This window comes from Streptopelia decaocto (genome assembly GCF_964273445.1).
Source record: "Streptopelia decaocto genome assembly, chromosome: 3".
NCBI classification, from domain to species: domain Eukaryota; kingdom Metazoa; phylum Chordata; class Aves; order Columbiformes; family Columbidae; genus Streptopelia; species Streptopelia decaocto.
This window is the reverse complement of record NC_138656.1, coordinates 51,025,121-51,037,473: the sequence shown is the minus strand read 5'-3', so window position 1 is coordinate 51,037,473 and position 12,353 is coordinate 51,025,121.

Below are 12,353 nucleotides of genomic sequence, written 5' to 3'. Positions count from 1 at the left end.
CTTGAACATTTATTTGGGTGTACTTTTTACTCCCTTTCATCACAAAAACTGGACATAATTTGAATGAGGAATTTTATAAGACAGAAGTTATTTTTTTTGGTGCCTGGTAGGAGCAGAAAGAGCATTTGTGCTTTCCTGAGCCATTGTCAGTTACAATAAGGCTCTAAAGTTTCTCTTGACATTGCATCCACCCTATCCTGGGCACACTGAGAGAAAATTGTGTCATGATGGAGACTTTTGTGGACACATACGAAGCTTCCACCCTCCTTATTTTCTATGCTGGTTTTGTATCAGGATAAAACCAACCAACCAAACAAACAAACAACAAAAAAAAACCCTTAAGTGGTAGGTAAATACTTAAGGTTTTATGGTTAATAGTCAGTTAAAATATATCTGATAGAGTGGCTTTTTCTTCTTGAAGGAAAAGTTAAGAAAATCCAAGCCCGTACTGTGGGGTTCTTCCATGTGGAGCATTTGCTGGGATTTTTGTCTTAGACCTTGATTCTGGAGCTGAATTTAGGTAAGTGGGTCTCATCAGTCCTCTAAAACTACCTGGAGACACTGAACTATAAGCAGGTTTTCTCTTATTTTCCAAGCTGCTGCTTTGTGAGCCCAGCTGCAGCACCCCCAGGTCCCAAGCAGGTGGCTTTCTCTTTGCCACTGGGCCGCAGAAATGAAATAGGCCTTTAGTGTTGTTAGTGCAAGCAGAGCTGAAAATAAAGCTGCCTGTTAATGTAACTTCATGGGTAATCAAAGATACAGGCTGCTTTGTATGGCGTGGAACAACAATTCCAAATTAACCTGCTGTTGTTCTGGCACAACCAAAGCTGTGGGTTTGATGTATCTGACCACACAGTCAAGAGCAAAAAGCTCATCTAGAAATATCTGGTATCTTCCATATAATTTGGGATGAGGGTGTGGAAGACCAAATAGATGAGTGGCAAGTCTCCTCTGCTTCAGGAGAATCTTCAGTTAAAATTCCAGTAGCTGAGTAGCAAGCAAGGTAGCAGTATTGTTAAATTATTTACCTTCTAAGAAAGGAGATTAGACTGAGAGGACTTTTTATTTGTATGAATTTTATCATTTAGATTAGACAAGGTTAAAGAAGGTTGAGAATTTTCAGAGACAGATAGCTAATAAATCTATATGAATAGGTAGCTTAAAAGAATTCACCATTGGAAAACAAGGATGCTGAAGTGCTTCATCGTATTATGTAGCTGGATCCTACAGAGGGTGCCTGTTTGCACAGTGCTATGAGAAACAAAACCAGAGAAGTCATATGAAAATATTGTGATGACATCATAGTTATGAAAGACACTTGTTTTGGATTATTATGCTCATTTCAGTCACTTTCGAAATAACATGAACAGTGTAGACTGATGATAAAAATGACTGGACAGAGAAAAGTGATTTGCCCATAAAAGAGATTTAAAATTTTCAGTCTTGTCCTTTTATCCTCCCCTGAGTCCTGAACAACATTACATACAAAGCTACAAAGGTAACAAAGTAATTTTACACTTCATACTACTTCTCATTACATGAGAGGTATTTAATGACAAATGGTCATTTATCAGTGAAAGGATGTATTCCATTTACACAGATAAAGGCAGAATTAATTAGTGTAGGGATCACTGATGCCAATAATTTCTTTAAAGGAGGTTGGGTAACATAATGGACATCTGGAGACAGGAAGCCTCCCTTTTAGTTCTTTTTTTCTCTGAAGAGGTTTTTTTTTCCTTAAAGATTTCTAATCCTGACCTAGATCTTGAGTGATGGCTTTGGATGAGTCACACTTTATCTCTAGAAAGAGGAAAGGCATAATTTCTTTCAGTGCTCATAAATGTGCAGTGAAATGTAATATATAAACCATTTGGAGTCTTATGTATGTTAAAATAACTTGAGGATGTGTAATAGTTCAAGGACAATCCATAGATCAGAGCGACTGTCTGTGCTGGGGAGACTCCTCATCTCTCTGCTCTGGTGCCTGATGCTTCTGACCAAGTTGCCCACCAGGATGATCACAGAATAGGCTGACCAAGTTTATTTCAACACCCAAGAAATTGGGATTTAGTTTACATGGATGCAGATTTCTCCTTGTTACCACTTATTGACATCTCAGGGCATCTAGGAGTCCTGGGGGTGTCAATTTTGGGGAAGAGCAGTTTCACCAGACCACTTAGATTTACACCTTCAATTCCATGTGCTAATCTACTATATAGAAATACCCCTATGTTTGTCTTGAGTTTACCCATGTGTACAGAACAGTTTGTACCCTTAACACCTGTACTAATTTCAAGTTATAGTATTGTTGATCTGTAATAACTGACACTTGGGAAACTCCTTCAGCTAAAAATAGAACAAATTACTATCAGTCCAGTTCTGTAGCACAAAGCCAGCTCTCATACACATACGAAATCCATGTATGCTCTTCTGGATGTGCAGTACAAATGAGCCTCTTTTAAGCTAGAATCAGGTCTGATGTAATCTAACATCCACTGATTAATTGAAATTACTGTTTCTTAGTCACAGACAAATAACTTTATATTAATCTAAACTTTTTAAACTTCACAGATCATTAAATGCTCTTGAAATTAAATGTTCATCGGTTGCTAAGGTGAGCGGAGTGAGAAATAAGAGACTGATGCTAGGAAATTATTTCACTGTATTCATTTACCAGGGAAACCAAGTCATCAGCTGCAGGATTTTCACCTTGAGTAAGGTCCAGCAAGTGTTCCTGCCTGAGTCTTTCACGTTTCCTTGTAGCCTCCGACAAAAACTACTGACATTACAGCTTCTTCACTAAACATTGCTGATGTAAAGAGATCTTCCTTGGTCGTATTAGGAATAGAGTGCTGAAAATAATTCAGAAGCTAAGTGTGTCTACAGCTAGCTAAATCCACCTTAATTCTTTGCTGAAGCCTGTGGAGTTATTTGGATTTACAAGGGATAACATAGTTCTCTACGTATTGAGCCCAGCAGATTGTTTTCTTTTTGCTTTCCTTTTCCCTCTTTCATTAGGAAGAAGGCTGTTAGAAAAGGATGGACTACTGAAAGCTGTACAGATGTAATTGCTGCAGAGTCAAAGGATACACCATGCTAGGGCCCTCTCTCTTATTTATTTAGGAAAGGATTTAACATTCTTCTGCAATTATGCCTGAAAGGCATGCAAAGCCAGCCCTGGGTGTAATGCTCCTGGATTCCTTGTGAACCACAGCTTGGCACCCATGCACGACTTTGAAGGTTCATTACCCATACATGAGTTCTTAAAGAGCTGCAAATCTAGTTACGGTAGTCTTGAATGCCAGATCGGATGGATGGGAAGTGGCCCTGGGATTTCTGTTGGCTCAGGAGATGAGGGCAGGTGCCAGTATGTTTTATTAAGCTAGTAACCAATAAATGAACAAATTCTAAATATTTTCACATAATGGAGGTAAACAAGCATAGTTAACTGGAGTCAATGCAACAATACTGAATTCTGGGAGCTGAAGGCTTGGTTGTTTTTCAAGCAAGCCACTGGATTTCTCTGCTTCTGTCACAGCTTTTGAATGCAACCCATACATACAATCCATATATATGACATGACAAGGATTCTGTCACATCAGCTGGCCTAACAAAAAATACTACCTGACCCTATTTCTATACCTCATTAAAGATGTGTATTCCAACTCCTGTTACCAAACAGGAGTGAGGTACCTCTTCTGTACATTTGCATGCCCATAGATTAAGAGCAGTTAGCCTCTGGGCTATAGGGAGGGCTTTGTAACCTGGCAGAGCAGAGACAAGGACATCTTTATGACAGTGAAGTGGGATCAAAAAGCCAAGCCAGGAAGACATATAGCAGGTGCTCAGATTTGGGTATAGTCCCAGGAACAGCAGATGCTAGGGACAAGTTCATACTGCCAAAAAGTGCATGCCCTGTTTTTCCCCCATCACTACTCTCTGAGCAGAAAATGGCCAGGCTGTGTGAAAGGAGAAGTGCCTGATGGGGTTAAGAACACCCAGGGGTTAAAAGCTTTAGAAGGTATGGAAGGGTAAAGAATATGTAGACCATCTACAAGGAGAACTATTGGAAAATTAGAACAATTCCATTGCTTTTTGGAGCATCCTTTTCAAATAGTCAGTCATAGAAAAAATGTTGTTTCTAAATGCCACCAAATTTCAATGAAATAGAACAATTCTATCCTAGAATTGTGTGAGCAAAAATTTTACACAGCCATGTTGACGGACCACCTTAGTCATGTTGCCAGTGCTTTTCAACAAGCAATGTAAGACTATTCATCCAGAAAGGAGTGGGCACCCTGCACAAACTGCACGGTGTGTTTCTGTACCATGCAGGCCACTTTCCTCCGAAGGCACATTGCACAAGAGGAAACCTCCCAGGTGGCTTTGTGGCAAGATCTAATTGCTTTGTAGTAGACCTACCCAAGTGTAGCATGGTAGTCATGTGTTACAGATCTAAGAAAATGAAGAGCTTTTTGGTTAGCTGAAGGTGAGGGAAGAATCGTTTGGGATCATTTAGCTGGGAATACACAGCCAAGGAGCAATATGGTTCACAGCCCCATCATGACCAATTGCTGCTCAAAGCCCTTGTGAGTGGCAAGGCAGATGGTATATGGACAAGTTATACGTGACGCAGTAACAGCATGACAGATTTCCACAGGATGAAGCAAAGTCACTATTAATGTTTGCATTTTACAGGGCAGTGTTTTAGCTAGAAAAAGCTCAAAATTAATGGTACATGTCAAGGTAGAGGAGTATTTGTCAGACAAGTTGTAAAACTTATCTGAGAAAAGTGAAGGCTTATATTTTATCTTTCAAACCTGTCTGTCAACTGTGGCAAGTCTCCCAGGATTCTGGGAGGCACCTGCTGTCAGCCACGCTTCAGGCCTCGTAGTTAAAAAATGCAAAGGTAGAAACTGCTGAGGGCACTAAGTAGCTTTACTGTAATGCTACAGAAGCCTCCTCTCATTTACCCCAGTCATGGAGTATCTCTATACATGAAGCATCTATAGATGAAAGTGAGTATGGCAGAAGGGCAACTTAGTACCTGCACTGTTTTTATAAAGCTACCAGCTTTTGATGGATGCAGCTGCCTTGGTGGCTGGTTACAGAAAGAACAAACCTGGCCAGATCTGCTGGAGTCCTGGGTGAGTCCCAGATGCTGTCACCCCTGCCCTTGGGGCAGTGACGGTGAGAGAGACTCTGCAGCAGCCAAGCTGTACGGTCAGGTTTTCACGTGAACTTGTAATTAAGTGACTGTACTTCCATCAGGATGGAGCTGGGCATTGGCCCTGCTACACAAAGCCCTTAGCTTCTGGATCTCTGAAAGCAACAGATGCTCACCTTTTCATTTATTCAGTTCATAGCCAAGTGAGCAAACTGATGGGGAATTCCCAACAGATAAACCAAAACCAGAGCACACAGCCTCTACTCCAGTTTATCAACCTGGCGAATTCTTTGGTTTGAAAAATGTGCTTTATATATATCTATATATCTATATATCTATATATCTATATATCTATATATCTATATATCTATATATCTATATATCTATATATCTATATATCTATATATCTATATATCTATATATCTATATATCTATATATCTATATACACACACACACACACAGTAAAAGTAGCATTTCCATGTAGATTCCATGTTACTATGGCAGATAAGGAGGACTGCACTCTGCTACTCAGTTCTTACTTCTTCCTTGTACTTTCAACTTCAGTGATGCAACCTGTCCTGGCCATGCCTCTTTTTTAAGATGAATAAGTATCTGCTAGGAATTTTTCAGCTATGTCTGATTTTAAATTGAGGTGGAGAATGGATTAGATGACTTCTTGAACCTTGTTTTAGCCTCATTTTCAAAATCTTATTAAAATGTTTTATGGTGTACTTAAATATTTATTAAAATACAAAATATTAAAATACACTAAAACACAAGACTACAGCTTCAGATGGGGTAAGTCAGTTCTCCACAGTTCAAGTAGAAGGTTGAAAGTGTATATTTCTTATTAAGCTACGAAAAAGTTACAATGACATGATGAGATTTTGAGATTACAGAAAATCTATTATTAATATCATACTAAAAATCTTGTACGGTATGTCAGGTAGCTGTACTTCTAATCCTGAGAAGTGAACTCACACATCTTTTTACTGAAACAAAATTGTTTCTGGAAAGATACATCATCTAATATACATTTGTGCCACGCTTAACAAGATAACCTTTGCTTCTTGGCAAAGGTGAGCAAACAGTCCTCTGAGAGAAATACTACATAGTTGGGGAATAAGCACAGAAAACGGTGTTTCACACCCTTACGCTACATGGCCTTGAACCATTGGGTTTACTGCAAACCTGGTAGCTGATAATGGCAGCATCACACAGGTATAAGCAGCAAGGATGTTAAATACAGTTTCTATCTTAGAGAATAAATCTTTACAATACCATAAATAAAATAAAACCCAACTAATATACAGTTATGCAAGAGAAGATCCTACATAAATAATAATTTTAATACTATTCACATTTAATATTAATTCTACAGCATATAAAATTGCTTTAAATACGAATTTGGTGTGGATTTAAAATCAAGTATAACTTAACTAAATAATTCAACAATAGATGAACAAAATTAATCTCCTAAAATATCCAACAGCAAATTTGTTTAAAGTTCACCCATAATCACTACTGAGAATACACCTAGGTAAGTGAATCTATACTTCATTTCCATTCCAAATAACACACCAAATACCTGCATATCAAATTTCATATTCTCACTACCTGAAGATGACAGGAGATAGACACATCAATTTGTGATGAAAAATATTTCTATTATATGATATGGCAAGAAAATTTTTCAAGTGATATTTGAAATCTTGCCATACCTGCAGCTTTAGTGACAGTTAAATTAATTATGTGTAAGATAATCCTTCTTTATGGAGACTTTTTCTCCCCCTTCATTCCCCAAGGGGACCAGGCCAGCTGCTCAACTGATGCTGTGCAGTCTTCTCCTTTAAACCCTACAGCAAACATGAGGGGGCCAAAAGACTCATTGAGGTGACAGTTTCACTACATTTCCATCTCCAGCCACCCTGGAATATACAGCTTGCTTAAGGTTATTCTTCTGTCTCCCTCCACATAAGTTAGTCCATTTCTGGTCACAGGGAAGATCATAATTACTCTTGCAATTCAAAATCACAGACAAATTATGGTGCTACTCTGGTCAGTAAGAATGTATGGACGTGAGGTTTAGAAACCTTGGTAATGGTCTTGCTGCTGCCTTACACTTTGCTTCCTCTTGGGAAAAAAAAAAAACAAACACATAACCCTCCCTGTTGCTGTAAAGCTATGGGACCCAGAAAGTATGTTCTAGGTATAGGAAGAGCTCTTTCTCCCTTTCCTTTTGTAAGAAAGTCAACTGTTTGGGGATTCGCAGTATGAGGAGGGTGTAGATGAACTCAAGTGAGTCCAGCTGAGACTCACCGAGATGGCCAGAGGGTTGGAGTGTGTGACCTGTGTGGAGAGGCTGAAGAAACTGGGCTCGTTCAGCCCAGAGAAGATTTAGGGGACCTAACAACAACCTTAAAGTACTGAAGAGGAGATTACTGATAAAACCCAAGTGTGTGGCAGGAGAATGAGAAACAATGTTCATAAATTACGATAGGGCAAGTTCCAATAGGATATAAAGGAAAATTCCCTGCTATGAGGGCCATAAGGCATTGGAACAGCAGATTGCCTGGAGAGGAGCTTCTTGGAGCTTTCAAGACTCAGCCGGACAGAGCCCAGAGATACCTGGTCAGAAATCAGGTTGACTCTGCTTTGAGCAGGAGACTGGACAAAATAGCTCCTTGAGGTCTCTTAATCTGTGATTTTAATGTGGTCCAAAATCAACAGCTGTAAAGGCCAGATCATGGTATTGAAAGATGCCTTGAGATAGGAAGCCCTTAAATCTATTCCGCAGTCCAAGAGCAGACAGAGTCACCATCTAGTGCCTGTTACTGCATGAGCAGTGCCCAAGGTGGGCTCATCAGCTGCTGCAGCAAGGCCAGCTCCTCATTAATCAACATGCTCTCTACAACACTCCTACATTTCATTGTAATCTTGTTTACCAATCTACTGAGTTTATTTTCCAGAGATTTGTTGTTTCTAATGATACATATCTGCAGTTCAACCGCTCGTAGTGTTCTTTGGAAACAACTCTGTTCAGGTGTCTGGGCAGAGCCACCTACCTACGCTCTGTTGGTGCAAGACAAAACACCTTCACTTGGCACCAGCTGGTAGCCCAACAGTGGGTATTGCCAAACTGGTACTGGATTAGTAGGTGCTGAGGTGTTATCCAAGCTATTTGTGTCCCAGTCAAAGAATTTTAGTAGGCAGTTTAACAGTTTAACAAGTGTTTGCAGTCTATTACAAGTCATAAAGACAGATTGATTAGATGCAAACAAGCACATTCCAAATTCTCTTACACACCCGGTAATATGCCCATCAGCCTTCAAACCTGTACTACATGGAAATTTTCAGAGTCTTGTTCCCCGAAGATGAAAGAAGATAGATGTGACAGTTTTTGGAAGACAACATTTCACTTGAAAGATGATTTTCCACATAATATTAGAAACGCTGCCATATGCGTGGCTCTCATGACAATTAAATGAAGTTGATGGACTAAGCTAGGTTTTCAATTTATGTGACAACAATAATAATATTGCATTACATTTATAAACGATGTTCCTCTTCAGGGTCTCTAAACCAATTTGCAAGCAATTACTTTAAAAATACTGCTATGTGTATTGCTACCCATGTATTATATATGGGAAAGAAATCACAGAAAGTGTTGAAATGCCTACAGGTGTACAGGAAGCCTTGATCTAACTAGAAGTTGCATCCAAATCCTTTGAGTGCTAGTTCTCTCTTTTCATGAAAAGATTACATGTATTTTCATGTCTCTGCCTTTTTTTTATAGATATTTTGTTTCTCTTAAGGCTTATGCCTCTATACACCCATCTTTTTACTTCTTTCCCTTAAATAATTTCTTAGGTGTCAATGCTATACAGTTGGCATAGAAAATATTGTGTGCTACTGAATAATAAGTCTATGCCAGTTAAAACTAATTGCTAAATTCTGCTTTCCTTGAAGTCAAATGAAGTTTGACCATGGCATCAAGTGAGAGAGGCCCAATATTAACAAATACAGGAAGTGTGACATGCAGGACTGTCAGTGGGCTGTTTTGATGCCGGTATAGAGGAGAATCAAAACATAATGATCATGTGTCCAGGTGACTGAATAGACCATGTGTGCCAATACCCTTAAGATAAGAACCAGAAAGCAAAATGAAATTAATTATACAAATGCTTCTGGCAGCTGGCTTTGGCAGTTACGACATGTATTTTTGATGAAATGCATCCCAGATCCTAGAGACAAGCCCAAACTAGCCCCCAGAATTCAGATACTTACACAAATGCAAATCACAGCCAGGCTTGTGATTGTCTCAGCTTGCTGATGAGCTGTTCCAACAATCTCAACTCTGATGCCACAAACTTTGGGGAAATAAGGGTTCATACCCAGATGCAGGCATAGCAAGCCAAACCCAGTACTACCATGCATCTATAAGACAAGTTTTGCACCAGAGTAACTTAATTAGAGTACCTTTCTTAGAAAAAACTACTACCAAAGGTCTATCTAAGCTCAAAGTTTGTTTCTTTCACAAGCCATTAACAACATTCAGGACAAAACTGTAAAAATGAGTTTGAAGGTGACCTTTGTCTTGAAACAGTCCCCTAATAACCAGTAGTTGTGGGATTTCTGAGATTGGGGTTGCATTCAAACAGCTGAAAAAGTATCATCAGAGCACACATATACACGTTGTTTGTGTGGAGCATATTGGTAGAAATACTTTAAAAGTGTGTTCAGATGCACACACACCACCTCCCACTCCTCACCCTTGCTCATCCTGGACAAACAGAATTTCATTTTGGTTTGGGTAAGAAAGCTAAAACTTTCAGATTTGCTATAAAAGTAGTAGAATTCTTTGGAATATGATAACCTCCACATACAAATCATAACACAGCTCTTGGAGGAGCTCTGTGGCATACAGTGTGAGAAGGGTGAGAAATGTGTCAGAGCAAGTGTGGGCTCAGCTCAGACTCTGTGCAAGGATGTAGGAGGAAACAGAAACTTGACTGACAATAAAATTTTCCAAAGGGCTAATTTACCCAAAGCAAACCGTTACGGTCACAAACACCTCACCTTGAGAAGATGTGCTGAGCTCAGGCAGCGGAACATCTTCAGGGCAAGCTGGAGGCACAGCCGGGCCATGGGCACAGCACAGCGAGGAGCCTGCCCTGCCACCAGCTCAGCACTGGGCTTCTGAGGAGGGACTTCATTGCTACTGGTGTCAATGTGCTTATCTGTTAAATTAGGCTGGGATTTTCCTTTCTTAGTACAGCTGTCAAGAGCTAGTGCTTGTAGGATATTATACAGTTCTCAAAAGAAGACTATTGCACTTCCTAATACGTTTTGTAAAGGAAAAAATGACATCCTTAAAGTAGATGCCTTCCCTCAACACTATTTTTTCTCTAGATTTATGGCTAGATTTTTCTTTAAGCACAGTTAGATGCTTCCATTTCTTTGGCTGATAGAGTATCAGACAAACTACTGTCTCCAAACACAAAGTTTTTTCCTAATTCCTCTTGAGGATCAGATTCTGAGCTAAAAGGCCAAGTTTTTTCTCCCACAAACAGCAGTTAAAATAATACACCTACATCTGCAGGAAGATTTTGGCTTATGATCTCCATGCCAGTGTTTTGGAATATTACACATGCACGAAAGCTCTACCTTCTTTTCTAACCCTGTCTTACCTGAAAATAATTTATTGCTGAGTCCTTCAAATAGGGTAATAATAGTTCCTTAAAAAAGGTGAAAAGCACTGATGCCGAGTTTCTGACTTAAGTTCCATGTGAGGATCTCTTAGGATAGTAATGGTGACTGGTTTTAGTAGCAAAGGAAAACACAGATTTTTTTTTTTGTTGGAACACTTGGCCAGGTCCTAAGGATTATGGGAGAAAGAACTGAACAGCAGAGCCTTTTGAAAGGAGACATTCCATGGGTAGCACTGCCATGATTCAAACTGTTATTAACTGTCCCTGCTATCCCAAAATACAGGTGCATGTGCATTTGGGAATGGGATGAGTATCAAATTGCAAATTGACTTACTCGACAAGCTTGTTTTACCCTTCCAATTATGCAAGCAAGTTTGTGACTCAGCATCTACACAAGTCTGTTCTCCACTGACAAGACGAATCAGTTCTGCAGTTGAGTCAGTCAGTGCAGCCCTTTTTACAGTGATAAGTTCAGCAGGCAGCCAGGGTATGGAAAAGATTGCGGAGCCTTTATTCTGTGTGCAGTTACCTATGTGAGACAGAGTAAATACATTTTAAAGGAGAATAATCTTCAGCTCATCTTCACACAAGAAACTAATTAAATGGGAGAGAGAAAAGCTGTCATGGGATTACACTGATCAGTGTTCATGATCCTTTAACTAAAAGAGATTGGATTTTTTTCTGATAGCTTTTTCTCTTGCTACTACTGTGTGTTAAACCCTTGTTTATAAAAATCGGCCATCAACTTGCTGTAATTGCAATTATAGTTGAGAATGAGTTTCTTTAATTGTCTTTGACTTTTCTTTCAAGGCCTGCAAGTAATTTCCTACGTTTTAAAGTGTGACAAGGGTGATGGTGTCAGGTGTCATGCCAGTTACAGTCACAGCCTCATGCACATGTTGGCATGGGAATCTCTGCCCTAGCCTGTTCTTGAAATGCTGATTTATTATTTTTTTCCTTAGCACATGTGGAACCAACAATCATCCTTCCTTGCCCTTCAGGTTTGATCCTTTGGAGTTGCCAAGTATGAACAACTGTTACCAGTGGTCTTAGCACTTGAAATAGCTAACTATCCCTTAACACCTACTGACAGAACCTCTAGGCTGCATTTGGACCTGAAAGTCAAGAACCTGCTGGGTAGACTCTGCTTTCCTCTCTCTGCCTGTAAGAAATATATCCCATTACTCCTGTTCAAAACCAGGTATCTTTACACCCATGCCCAGAGGTGAATTTCCCCAATAGCCACGTTAGTTGCCATTATAAAAATCCCACCGTGAGGCCATAAATCAGGCCCAACTAGGTGAGTCACAGTACAAACACCATAGGAGAACATCTTAGCCAAGACGACCTCATCATTAAGTTACATAAGGCTGAAAAAGAAAGGGAAAAGGGAACAGAGAGTTATGGTTTGCAAATGTTTTCATTTCATACTGGAGGCTTTTCCAAAACATCACAAATGGTTTTCAACGCACAG